Genomic DNA, 14555 nt, shown 5'->3' on the forward strand with positions numbered 1-14555 from the left:
ATTCATACAGTATTATCGCTGTAATTGTATTGTAGCCTGTCAGTCACTGTAATGATACATTATGACAAATATGAGAAAATGCAAACACACCTCGAGCTTACACAAACTATAGATTAGAAAGTATTTTTGAGGCCTATAACATACAGTACAATTGCTTCCAAGAATTTCAAACACTATTCAGAGTGTCAAGTGATTAATTCATTAGGCTATACATCACTATTCATGACAGGTAGGCTAATCATAAACTTAGATTTAGGCTATTTAATTCTCTGAACACCACCAACCTCAAGGTAAACAAAACAAAGCAAGCTATTTTGCACAAATGTTATCGAATGTAATGAAAAATCTATTTTGTAATTACTAGGATTAAAATGTTGTCCTCATATATTCAGAGTTTGAAAACAACAAAAGTAAAGAAAATGCAAACTAACAAAGCATGTGCACTGTATAAGTTGATCATCTTTTTTGGTTGTTTTTTTACAAGTTGATGTTGGACTGAGACTGTGATAGACAGAAACGGTAAGAGGAGACAGATTACGTCAGAAGGGCATTAGGCTGGACTCATGTCTTCCCAAGCACACATACACCCCACTGGACTACCACTGGCTACAATATATCAGTTTATAATCTACCAGACCACTGGACTACCACTGGCTACAATATATCAGTTTATAATCGATCAATTATTTTTTGACAGGTTATATGTCTTCCTAAGCACACATACAGTCTGAAGGCCATTTGACAGGAAATCATTCCATTTACTGTACTTAAACTGAGACAAGTAATGATGCTAAAATACAGTTTGTTTCTTACCAGTTCAAACTACTTGTGGAACTGGAACCCAGGCAGAATGGGGATCCAATAGGGCTGAAAAGAGGGTTAACACAATGTTGAATGCTCTCGACAATTTCTATTCCGAGCCGGCTGATCTAATTCGCAGTAATAAAACAATAGCATCAAAACAAACCTTATAAAAATTATAAATGGTCAAACTTTTTGTGAGGCACACATGTGACGTTTAACACATTATGACTCATTATATGCATGTACGATGTCTTATAATGTCTCTATAGTATATCATAATATGTTATGTCTGTCTATAAGAACATTTTTTCAGATAATGTAGTCATACATGCTCATAACAAGTCTTGACACATGATACACTATGAACACATTATAATTGTATGCTTTAAATAAATGTTACCTGATCATTTTGTGGATGTGGGCATTAGCTTGTGAACAAAGACACTGCAGCAGTAACATTGTTACAGTTGGTTTTATTGAATCTGGCCTTATGTCTAATCAAACCACAAGCTTTCCATTCGTGTTACAAGACCTTCTATTTTTTTATCATGGACATACTCTGTATACTCTCTATAAATGTTTCATGACTCTTGGAATAAGAAAAATCCTTCAGTTTATACTAAAATACCACTTGCGTGCTAACGCATTCTATCGTTTCAGAAACAAACATTACTTTGTATTATTACATCTCAATCATAGAATACATCCTAACATATATTAATGGCAGATGCCAAAAATAGATTTCATATTTCTGAAAAATGTAGGTTTGGAGATTAAGTGATACTGATACTGCTGACTAGCTAATGTATAGCACTGGATGTTATGCATACTGAATGATGTGTAGTGAAGTGAAGTGAAGTGATGTGAAGTGAAGTGTAAGTTCGATGGTGATGCTATGGTTTTCATCTGGAGGATTTATCTTTTCATCCCTCCTGACACCCCCAGGGATGGGACGTGTTGTGATATTGGCAGGCTTTAAAGTCTGCATGCTGCCTACAATTACCTCCCACTGTCTCATAACCACATTACTAAACAACTTTCCAATGTACTCTCCGAACTGCTTTTACCCCAGTTTAACCCTTGGAACGGCATATGTTTGTAGTATGATCCCTCACGTGTACTAGGGAAAGTGTACCAGTGTAGTAACAATTAGATTTCCATTGTGTTTTGAATGTACTAGTCTGTCAGCTGAGGGAAAAACAAAAAACCAATGCTGTTTCTCACGAAACCGTGTTTCTGACCTCATTCTATAGAGAAAGGAAACGATTGTGCCATCTGCAGTTTTTGACCACACGTTCTGTATTGTCACGACACGTCCTTGGAAGATTTGTATATGTTGTCAGATTAACATCCTTTCGTGAATGTGATTCATATTGAAATTCATATTGCGTCTCTGATTCAACTTTTCCCTGGCCTTTGACGAAGCTTTGACGAAGCTGATTTGAGTGGTGAGTGGGGTTAGGTGAGGCGACTATCTGAGTTGAAGCTTCATCTGGAAACCAAATAGTGGATGACATGAACAATGTATTTTACAATGTGTGCAGAAATATCTAACAATTATGAAAAAACACATTTGAAACATGATAATCACACCAAAAGGTGGATTGATAGTGGAATGTTCTCATGTCAATGTTCATGTCATGTTCATTATTTTATTATTTTATCTTTTGTTATCAGCAGTATTGCCACGATTGTCACTAGATAGGCTATAGCATATTGGAGGGGTGATAGTGAAGTGTTGCATAAGTATTTTACAGAGGAAACATTAACATAACCAATGAAACATGACCCATTACGCAGTGGGGAAGCCCACAGGAGGTAAAGTGACATACCAGGTGTAAACAGTTTGCTCAGAAGACGTTATTTTTCAGGTTGTCAAAGGTCATCTATCCAAAATAAACCACAAACCTTGAACAGAAGCGTTGTCCTTTAGCATCTCAATTTCCTTAAAAGAACCTTTATGAAATATTACCCTTGTTAGAAAACAATAGTATGCAGCGCTTTGCATGATGGTCTCTCTGGTTTTGTTTAACATAAAGTCACATTCAAACAATGTGGTTTTCTCATTTTATATACAGTAAGATATTGTACATTTTGTATATTTCATGCCAGTAAGTCCAGTCAGGTAGTTAATACATTTTTTATTCTTTTGTTAGGAACGATGTGAATTGTCTTCACATAAATGCAGACATATTGTGCGTTGCAACTACAGATCCTGGGTAGCAATTCCAAAATGACAAAGAATTACAGTAATTGTACATTGCGATCTAAAGATACAACAATGTATAAAACATACTGAAATTACCAAAAGGTTCACACTTTACATGAAGTTGCTCTTATGCCTGTGCAGTAACACTGTAATAATAGTAGTTGTAGTAACATGATTTATCAACATGTTGTTACTTACTAATTAAGGAAATCCTTCGCAATTGTTTTGTAATTAATTGTAATTGAAGTGGTATTGTTATATAAATATGCTCTTCCTATTTCCACTTGTGTAATTATAAATACTGCTCAACTTTATTACAATGTACACGATGACTAAATCGAAAATATATATAAATATGAATACAATGTTGCTTCAAGGGGCAATAAGGTAAGGTAAGCAAAGTATAGAAAGGTATATTCATAAATTAGGGATATAGTAACCAAATGTAATGTGTGTTAACAGAAGGATATCCATTGAAACAAAACGAAAGACAAAAAAAAACTTCTTCCGTGTAATTATCAAGTGCTAATACTCAAACATTCTATTTCCTTTACGCCATGCTTTTCCTTGACAGGAAAATCTAACCCAAATAGCTTGAATGAGAATTCAGGTTGTTATTTTGTTGTTTTGAATATGGTTTTGTGAAGGTTTTTGCAAAGTATAGTTAAAAAGGAACTTTGGTGGCCTGGGGTGGTCCAGTGTACTAGCACCACGGCCTACAGTGCACACACATGGCATGGGTTTGAGTCCGGCCCATGCCCTGCTGGCATGCCCTCTCCTCCTTACTTTCCTGTCTCTCTCCACTGTGTCTATCCAATATAGAAATATAAGAGTGGGACTGCCCCACTCATAAAACAAAACTAAAAAAACTTTGGTAGCACATTCTATAATGCACACAAACATAACTCATTATAAACATCTATAATGCCTTATATGTCTTTATAATATATCATAGGATGTGATGTCTGTCTACAAGACATTATTTCATCTGATGGAAAATGGCTTTTAGTATTTCAGGATTATGAAACGATATGTCACGATAGTCATACATGCTTATAACAGGTCTTAGAATGTGCATTATAACTGTATGCCCTGAGTAAAGTTACCGGAACTTATATTAGAGCTTATACATTTTATGAATAACGTGCTATTCAAACACGGGAAAGTGCATTTTCACAATTATAGTCAATCAATATCTCTCAAGTATAAAAAAAAAAAAAAGATCTAGAGCAGTGATGCTTTATATGACACTTTCATATTCCATATGTGGTTCAGCCTGTATTGAAACACAAAGCTGATGCTATAGTTGATGCTGAAGGATTTTTGTTTTGTTCTGTAAAACAAACACATACTGATGTTCTGTAACTGTGTATTGTGCATAGTACATAAGTAAGTACATAATCATGCTCAGAATAACAATTGCTAATGTGACCCCTAGCAGTATCTTGTCTTTCAATTCAATAGAAGCAGAAGTCAGACTCTATAGCAGGTTTAAGTTAGTTAGTTTCGGGTTAGTTAGTTCAGAAGACACTGCAGTCATACCTACAGAGGGCAGCACCAACACATGTGAGCATGAGGGAGTTGTTGCTGCTGAGTTGAAAAATCTCTGTTAGCATTTAAGGCACTGTTTTTAGATGTATACATTTATAATTTATACATACATTGATTCTTGAAGAATATTACTAATTGTTGCCTCATGAGCTTAATATAACTGTCTGACACAATCATATGTCAAAGTATTAGGCTGTTTTATAAACAACAGGAACATAAATAAACAATGTATAACTTCAAAATATGCTTAAAACTCCCATGGTGATCCCATGGTCCTTGCGTTCCAGAGTTCTGTCTATGAATTTGAGAGATGTAACATTTCTACAAACAAATCAGCTTTATGTGATGACTGATGTTTTGTTGTTAGATTGTTAAATTACAGATTGTGGCTTTAACACTGACTATGGAGTGCATAAAAAAGAGTGATAGGACCCCCCTTAACATGCTCCAATAGCTGTACTGAATCTGTACTGTCACTGACTCTCTGAGACCCTATATCACTTTCCATGTGTCCGTAGGATTATGCAAATTTGTTATTTGGGGGAACACAGCCGAACATCATTTTTGAGATTCAATCTGAAGACTCCAGCCATCACTGTTGCTAAGACCCTCATACGCGTCTTTGTAAAATCTCATCTGGACTACTGCAGTAGAGTCCTTTTGAGGGTGTCAAGCAAAGCCTTGGATAGGCTCCAGTATATTCCCTCTGCTGCCAGGGTTTTCACACACACTAAATCCTGGAGCACATCACCCCTACTCTGCACCAACTTCACTGGCTCCCCATAAAATACTGCATTATTTTCAAACTTTACTCCTCCTTGCCTTTAAGTCCCTTCAGCCTTTGGCCCTGTTTACCTCTCCGACCTGCTACATACTTACACCCCCTCCCACAGGCTGTGCTCCTCCGACACTGGACATCTCACCAATCCTCAAACCTTCAGGGTTGCTGCCCCCAATCTCTGATATTCAGAGTACACCCCATCATCCATAACTCTGATTTCATCTCCACGTTCAAAACCTGACCCAAAACCCAGCTGTTCGGACTAGCCATTTCCTGCAGGACTTTTGACTTAGATAAGTAGCTTTGATTCTCGCCCTTCGTCTTTTTTGCTTTGTGTTTTCTTTTGAACAGTGTCCTTGAGTCACTTGAAAGGCGCTTTGATGTCATACATTTGATGTGTTATTATCATTAACTAGCAGTCACAAATATCAGGTAGGAAGTGACAGGGCTACTGTGTAGAGATCCTAGAGGATGCGCAAACATAAATTTGTACATTATTTATGCTGTCCTGTTTCTCACAGCTGAAACAATAATGACTGAAGATTTGCCTACAACACACAGCAATTATCAACATTGATAGAATGGTCATTTTTACAAATATTTTATTTGAATAACTATGTTGTAGTTAGTTGGGTGTGATCCAAACAGATTTTGTACATTGCTAAAGAGGGGCGAGGAAAGGTAGAATTTGAATTACATTTTTTTAACATCATTTGTGGTGTCAGACACATCCAGGAAATAATACTCTTCACACGAAAGCACACATAACAGTACATAACATTACAAAATAGTACCTAGTAAACATACATTTAGATTAACCACTACAATATAGTGCGTAGGCCAAAATGGTAACAGACAAGTTATAATGAGTGCCGCTCAAAGAAGCTAGTGAGTCTTCTCAGAGACCATGGGCAGAGATTGTATCCTGTGGCTGGATGTACCCGCTCTCTGAGGTCTCTGAGGCTGCCCAGTTTAATGCCCCCTACCCTGCCAATCACTGACTATTTTCTCCAGCCGGCTCTGGTTCATGATGGTCAGAGAACCAAACCAGGATGTTGTGCTGAATGTTAGTATGGACTCTGTGACGCACTGGTAGAAGGCCTGCAGGACTGATGGATTGGTGTCCAACCTCTTCAGTTTGCTCAAGAAGTAGAGTCGTGACTGGCATTTCGAGATAACTGCATTCACAGTTCTCTCCAAAGCTGAGTCTGCTGTCAATGATAGTGCCAAGGTATTTATAACTGTCCACCCTCTCTATTGTTTGGTCATTGAGGTTTGGTGGTTTGGAGGTGCAGGATGTTCTTCCTCATCCCATTAAGACTTCTTTTGTTTTGGTAACATTTAGGTCTAGGAAGTTCTCCCTGCACCACCGACCAAAGTGGTCCACTGTAGACTGGAGCTTGGCCTCTGACATGGACACGTCGAGGACGACTGTATCATCAGAGTATTTGAGGAAGACTATGTCTGGGCCGGCCTGGTACTCCTGCAGTCATCTGTGTATCATTATTTACACACACACACACACACAAACACGCGCACACACACACACACACACACACACACACACACACACACACACACACACACACAGTACTTGGTAACATTTCAAATGGTTAGTTCTCATTTTTTGGAGAGCTGTTCAGTGTCCTGCTACCTTCGGTTAACATTTCCCTTTGTCAGGTGTTGCCATCTGTTCCGTTGGCTTCCAGTGGTTTGGACAGCTGTTCAGGCAGGCATGAGGGCACACAGCACAGTGGTGTGTCATGCCGAGACAAAACACCTTTTTACCAGGGATTTAGAGGAGGATTAAATGGTTGGGCACCAAGAACCCTACCATGGGAGGCATGCTGTACAGCATTTTATGTAAATACACTGTCACTCTGTGAAGCCATGTTGCCTAGAACTAATCAGACCATCGCTGAGGTATCATGATGTATGATGATGATGATGATGATGACATTTATTCCAATTATTATCATCTTTATTTAAGGTCCAGTATGTAGATTTTACAAATTGTTAAATTTGTGTGCTAAATTCCCATGGTAAATCGGTAGCGATTAAGGAATGAGATCACATGATAAAGAATGTTCAAACAATGCGTTTTCTAAAATGTTTCCAGTGTCGAGGTCCAGCACTGGCCAATTTTATGTTTTATTTGTTTACAGTGATATCCACATGCTTGCCGTTATTAGAAAACGTATTTGCATATGTATGTTTTCAAATGTTCTGTGTGGTCAGAGAGGGCAGCAACGCGCAAATCTACATGTTTCACCTTTAACATTATCATTACTAAATTCATCATCATTATCATCATTAAAAGTCATTTTAGGGTTAAAAGTCATTTTAGTCCTACCTCTGTATCTTTTAGGCCTGCTGCTTGTAGGGTTAACATTTATTCATTGTGGTTTAAAGAGGTATTTAAGGCAAAACCTCATTGAGGATGGCTTAATACATTAATTTATGTTATCACAATTTGTCAAATTAACACCAAAAGTGATCAACATACTTGACTTAATAGAAGATTATAGATGCATCAGCAACGTCTTTCAGATGAATAGCATATTTTTAATACCTACAGTAATGAAACTGTTTTGGAATAATTATACATAATTACATATATACTTTTTAATTAGATTAGGCCTACTCTTAAAAAACACACCTTCTGTCAGATCGGGACCACTATCTGACAAGGGAACACATACTGACACGACAGCGGCGGTACTCCCAGATTAGCGCCCCCTATCTCCTATCCAGGGTACATAGACCAAGGGGACTACTCTTCCTTTGCCGAAAGATTCCGAATCTTGCCACGCCGATTGCGGAAAGAGCCGAGGGCAAACCGATGCTCGGCGCATAGACGACAGCCGCTGTTTCCAATTCACCATCGCTAACAGCCATTTCATTTTAGTCATTTCTCGTTTTCATTATTTATACAATGACTGAGGCTGGATTCCGAACGCCTTGACATGTCCAAGAAGTAAAACTGTGGATTTATCAGCGCAAACTGGAATCTTTTTCTTCTTCTTTGAATTCTATCAGAACCAGGCGGGTGCATTTAAAATATAGGCTATAGGGCGCCTACAGGCACTGTGTACATATTTTCACATAGGATGACTGTGCTCTGTGAACGGAGCCCGCATACAGCTGGATATGAAGGAAGATGTATTATCATTGATATGAAAAAGAGAAAAGACAGCTCATTATTTTGAAGACTTGAATGGTGGAAAAAAGGCGTCTCTGTTTTTTTTTATCGAGAGGCTAAGCAGACCAAGATCCGTGGCTCCCAGTAAGAGCGTCTTGTGCTCTATTATGACAACCGCTATGTTCAGAACAGAGATGCGTTTACCAGTAATAACATTCAGTTGATGACATTCGCCGGAAAAATAAGTATTTGAAAACAGAGAAATTAAATTGTCAGAATTGGAATTTACACATTTGTTCTACTCTGTCAGTGGGATGGGAATTTATTGCTGAACACTGGGAGAGCTTATGGAAAACCGAAGACATGACATGCACACGAAAAAAGAGGAAACGATCCTTTTTGTTCTTTAAAACCTGTGTTTATTTAAGAAGTCTGCAACAGGCTTAATTGACGGAGCCTTACAAAAGCAAAAAAAATATCTGACCATAAAGATTTGGACGAATTTACGGAGGCGACAATCCCCTGTATTAATTGATTTATTTATTCTTTATGTTTTCTGTTTAAATTCCTAAAGATGTCGACGTTCATTCTGGATTACATTTTGAATTCACGATTTTGTTGACCCCTCTATACCATTTACTGTTGCTTTCACATGATCTTTGAATATAGCCTTTATAATGTGGACTGCAATAAGATCCTCAAACGGCCTAGATTAATAAAATCCAAAGCCTTTGTCTCGAGGACTAGCATAATAAATAAGGTAAGATTTCCTTCACCTTCCTATGCCATTTTTCCTGACTGTTCCTGTGTTTTCTAATTACTCGGAGGCCTCATACAACCTTGTTATTTCCCTCAGGTACCTGGCTTATTCTTGACACGTAAATGAAACTCCTTTTTGTGGCTTCAACATTGCCTATTGCTGTTATGATCCTAGCAGGCATGACGCATGCCATGCACAAACTGTAGGCTACATGTAGGCCTGTATTAATCTACTTGTTATCATAGCCGGCACACACACACACACACACACACACACACACACACACACACACACACACACACACACACACACACACACCACTGCAGATTTGAGTGGCCTTTATGTGATCTAGGCCCTAGATGGTAAATAAGAACGGCAGATCGTGTTATGGACACATGCAGGTCGACTACATAGGTATTTTAACCAGTGGCTTTATTCACCATTAACGGACGAATGTCCTTAATGACAGCATCGATACAGGTCATATATCAGTTTGCGAATGGGGTGCATAAGCTATTGGGTGTTGGGGTCTCGTCATCAGCCCTCGGTGATGAATTATTATCAACCTCAACATCTGTTCGTGAATTCTGACGGGCACGATTGAAGCTACATTACATATAGGCGATATAAATACATAATGCAATTGTATGCAGTTATTTGTAAAACATGCCGCGTCGAGCCCATCTATAACCATATGTATGGCCGGCTTGCATATTTAATTATTATTTTAAAAAAAAATCATATCAGCCCCGGATGCTTTTATTCATATTCTAATATCGTTAGGCCTATAATAATTGTATTCGGTCGGTGTTGGACAGTGTCAGAAAGATGCAGGCTCTGTTGGTTGGTGAATTTCGCGTCGCCTCCTCCCACCGCGTCCACGGCAGCGGCAGGCCTACTCGGTTGCTGTTGCTATCCAGTTCTTGACAATGGCTCAGCCCTCTACCACCAACCAACTCCCATATTTTCAGGCCCCTCCCTTCATGATCCATAGCCTCTCGGTATTCCCGTGGAGCTGTCGGTAAGGAGGATCTCATTTCTGGCCTACAGGCCTACATACAGCAATTTGAGACTGTAGATTCACTTTGCAAGCAACAACCAAAATTACATAGCTTAATCTTATTGTTTATCGACATGCCAATATTGAACACAATTAGATTTCGGCTCACTTGTTTCTATCTTCTCCCATAAGGTTTTAATGATGTACTTTTGAGGGTCTATATGGTTTTATAATGCACTTTTTGACCCTAGAACTGTTGACCGTTATGGCCTAAAATGCTCTCTAATGTTCTGTGGATTAAGATTATCAAAACATGAAATAGGCTTACTCATTCCTTTATGAAATGCCATTGTACACTCTAAGAAAAAAAAGGTCCCAAATAGTACCAATAAAGGGTTCTTGGTTTGTTACCATTATACAGCCCTTTTTGGTGTTAAGTAGAACCCTTTCAGTTCTGCATGAAAGAACCATTTTGTCACCAAATTAGAACCCTCTGAAAAAGGTTACAGAACCCTTTCAGGTCAGATAGAGCAGGAACCTTTTTCCCAGGTTGAACCAAAGGGTTCTGCGAGGTGACAAAATGGTTCTACTGCATGTATAACTGTTTTCTAAGAAAGTACAGTATGAGGATGGGGTGCTTATCAAAAGTAAGCTGCTGAATTATTCAATCTCAAATTCACATAACAGTATGTCAAAAATTAGATGAGCCGCTGGCTATTCCATCCGGTTAACATAGGCTACTGACAGTGACTACATCTAGTTACTGTCTGGTAGCTGTTGTTTATCTCCTAATGATGTACTGTACCTGGAGCCACAGTGCCTTGTGGAAACAATATTATTCCACAACTATGTCATATATCACACTCTGCAGAAGTTGCACTTGACTAGTGATCTAGGATCAGATTACCCTAATCCCAAATCTTACTTTAGGTTTTAAGCAGCTGATTTTTATAATCAAAATTAAGGTATACAGTTATAACTTATTAGTTTAAATAGTTCAATAACCGCTTTAAGCTTACATTTTACATTTTATGCAGTCATCTTACATTTAGACACAAAGTTATTAATGCTTTATAAGTACATTTATAAATGTTTCTGGAATAAACCCTGATGCACTGGCACCAAGGACAATTTAACACATCTCTTATGTGAAGATCTCTCAAAGTAGGTCTTGATATACCTTTACGGTACCAAGAATTAAGGCAAATTCCAAAGCTCTCTGAACTACATTGCTACCGAAAAGGTCTCTTTTCAGACCTATAGTCAACTGTCCCCATGTTTCCTGCCCTATGCTTCCAACCCTGATTTCCTGGTCATCACATCCGTCATTATCATGTCCACCATCCATGTTCCCAGATTTGATTTGTTAATACTGTATTACCACAACTTACACCTTCTCTGTGCTCGTTGATGTGTGTGGTTAGCAGGGTTGGGGTCAATTCCAATTTAAATGTATATTCATGGATCAATTGATGAATTGGAATTTCATGTTCAAGCAGTGGAATTTACTGTAGATTACTTCTCAATCTTTGAAATTTGAATGAATTAGAATTTAGCCATAAATCATATGAATTTGAGTTGTGCATATTGCATATTATAGTAATGGAGACAGTACAAGTGACTTTTCTCAGTCATAACAACAATATGACATAGTATTAAACTTCTCCTTTTTTTGTTTTTAAACGTATCTCAGATTATTTAGATTTTTTTTGTAAAAAAGGAGTTGGTATTAAGTACTCACAGTACTTTCCATTTAGGTTCATTTGGTTGGTCCATTTTAGATCAGTTTTGCAAAAAGTCTTTGTGGGATCAGCCTTTGGGCTGCAGAACATAAGGAAATTCAATAAAGTTAACTGAATTGGTCTAGATTGAATTAATGGAATTATTTCGGGAGAATATTGAATATTGGGAATTGTACTTTTGGAATATACTGACATTTGGAATTGAGAGGAATTGAATTGACTCTGAATTCAAAGGTTTGATGCTGAATTTGAATTGAATTTATGAAATTTACCAGGAGAGGGAATTTAATTAGTGGAATTTAATTAGTGGAATTAACTGGTGAATCGTGCTCTGGGGTGATTTATGATTAACTATGCCCTGTGAGAACACTGTTAATCTGTATCTCATGTAACAGGTGTCACACTGCTGCAAACCGTATTGTTTACTCTGACTCCAAGCTCACTCGAGTCTTGAACCTGTGTCCTCCGTATTGCCAACACGTGACAGTCACTGAAATACCCAATGGAAACCAGCTATGTCACCAAAAAGCTAGGAATTTGATGGCTGGGTGGGGGTATTTCAACTAGAGGAGTGAGTTTATCACCTTTTCAAGTCGGTTGCACTCACCCCTCTAAATGCACAACATCACAGCGACCCTAGCCATTGAGCTGAGCACAACTGTGGATTCGGGTCACGGCACCAATGTAACAGGCATTACGCTACTGCAAACAGTATTGCTTCCTTACAAGTCTGGAACCTGTGTCCTCTGTGTTGCCAACATACGTGACCGTCACTGAAACCAGCTGGTTTGGAAACCAGCTACGCCAATGAAAAGCTTGCAATTCAGGTGGGGGGTATTTCAACTTGAGGAGTGAGTTTCTCACCTTATCAAATCAGGTTAAAAAACATTTATAGCTGATGAAATGACACTTAAATGTAAAACCATGACAATTTACTATCCTCGTCTCCAGGCTCTGATCAGCCAACTTCTCAGAGCCTGGTTCGAACCCTTTAAAATGACACACATGAACCTTCCGGAGAGCCAATCATGATGTCACAGAGGTGGAGTTACAAATAGAAAAAGGTAGAAAAATGTACTCAATTATAGTCTGGTTTCACAAGACTAATAACTCATTTATTTTTAATTGAAAGACATGATACCTTAATGTAAAGTTTAGGCATAGTTACCTTTGAAACAACAAAAATACATATCTAAATGGGTTGGTTGACACATCTATTCAGAGACTTAATCAAAGGTATTATTTCAGCCAGATAGTTCAGTAATTCAACAACTCAGACATTTTCTCCCTCTTGTCTTGTCTGGAGTATGAGCTAGCCGGTGATTAGCGACATTGCCAATGATGCCAAAACAAAGTTTTAGGCATCGCCAAGAAACATAAAGACTAACTTGCTAAATCAAGGGAACAAAATACATTTGAGAATTTATGTTATTATATAGAAATCTTGTATTTATAAGAGAGTATTTCAGAAACCAAATAGAGGACATTCAATAGAGCACGAAAAGCGGGCCACCTTATCTGTTGAGTAAAGATAGTTGAGTTCCTGCCTTGACGATTGTATTAGTTGCCTCACTCAACTGTCTCTTGCAAATCTCGCCCCAACTTCTTCTTAATTTGATGGGCCATTCCTTGTGATGGACATGGAAAAGAAGTAGGCTTGACCTCCACTGTATTTAGAGATGTGTAGAGATACATTGAAATGTGCTTGAGCCAATGCATCATATCCACAAGAAAATAACTGGTTTGAAACTGTGCAACCATTGCAAATAAGGTTGTACAATGACACACCAGGGTTGAATTCAGAAACATTCATAAGAGCATTTATAAAGCATAAATAACTGAGCACCTAAGTGTAAGTTCATTATTTGGGAAGCACCAATCAGCTATCAAACAATTTAAAGTAATATTTGTTATATTTATATTTAATATTTTTATATTTCTTATTTATATTTTATAGAAAATAATTCTCATTGAAAGCAATGTCCATGGAGACATATCCATCTTGTTTATTTCATGTTGCTGAAATGTCAGCATGTTATATTTTCTCGCCAGAACTGAGTTTTCTTGAGCGGTGATGTCAGGCTGATTTCTCCCAAAGCTCCAAAAGAGTGTGAGATATCGCGATGTCCAGCACTGATAATAATCTTTACTATATAACAATTTGTGACGTCAGGAATCGTTTGGCTATAAAAACGTAAAACAAGGCGACGTTCTTCGAAGCGTCAAAACCTTTGAGTGACAATATTTTGTAATTAACTTATGTATGAAATGTACTCTATGAAAGTCAAGAATTACCCCGCTGGCCATACTGACAATTTGAAAATGTGCATATGCTACGTATTGTAATAGCGCTAAACATGTGCATATCATTTTAAACAAACTAAAAGTGAAATAGGCATGTAAAGGCCAGTGTCCTAAATGGACGTTATTCATCATGTGATCTCATTCCTTGATGGCTGCTGATTTATTAGGGCCATTTAGCACTATTTTAAAGCTAAAATCTAAATACTGGCCCTTTAAAGATACAATCTGCATGATTGTAAAAACATGTCTTACTCCATCATAA

Source organism: Argentina silus (genome assembly GCF_951799395.1).
Source record: "Argentina silus genome assembly, chromosome: 8".
Lineage (NCBI taxonomy): Eukaryota > Metazoa > Chordata > Actinopteri > Argentiniformes > Argentinidae > Argentina > Argentina silus.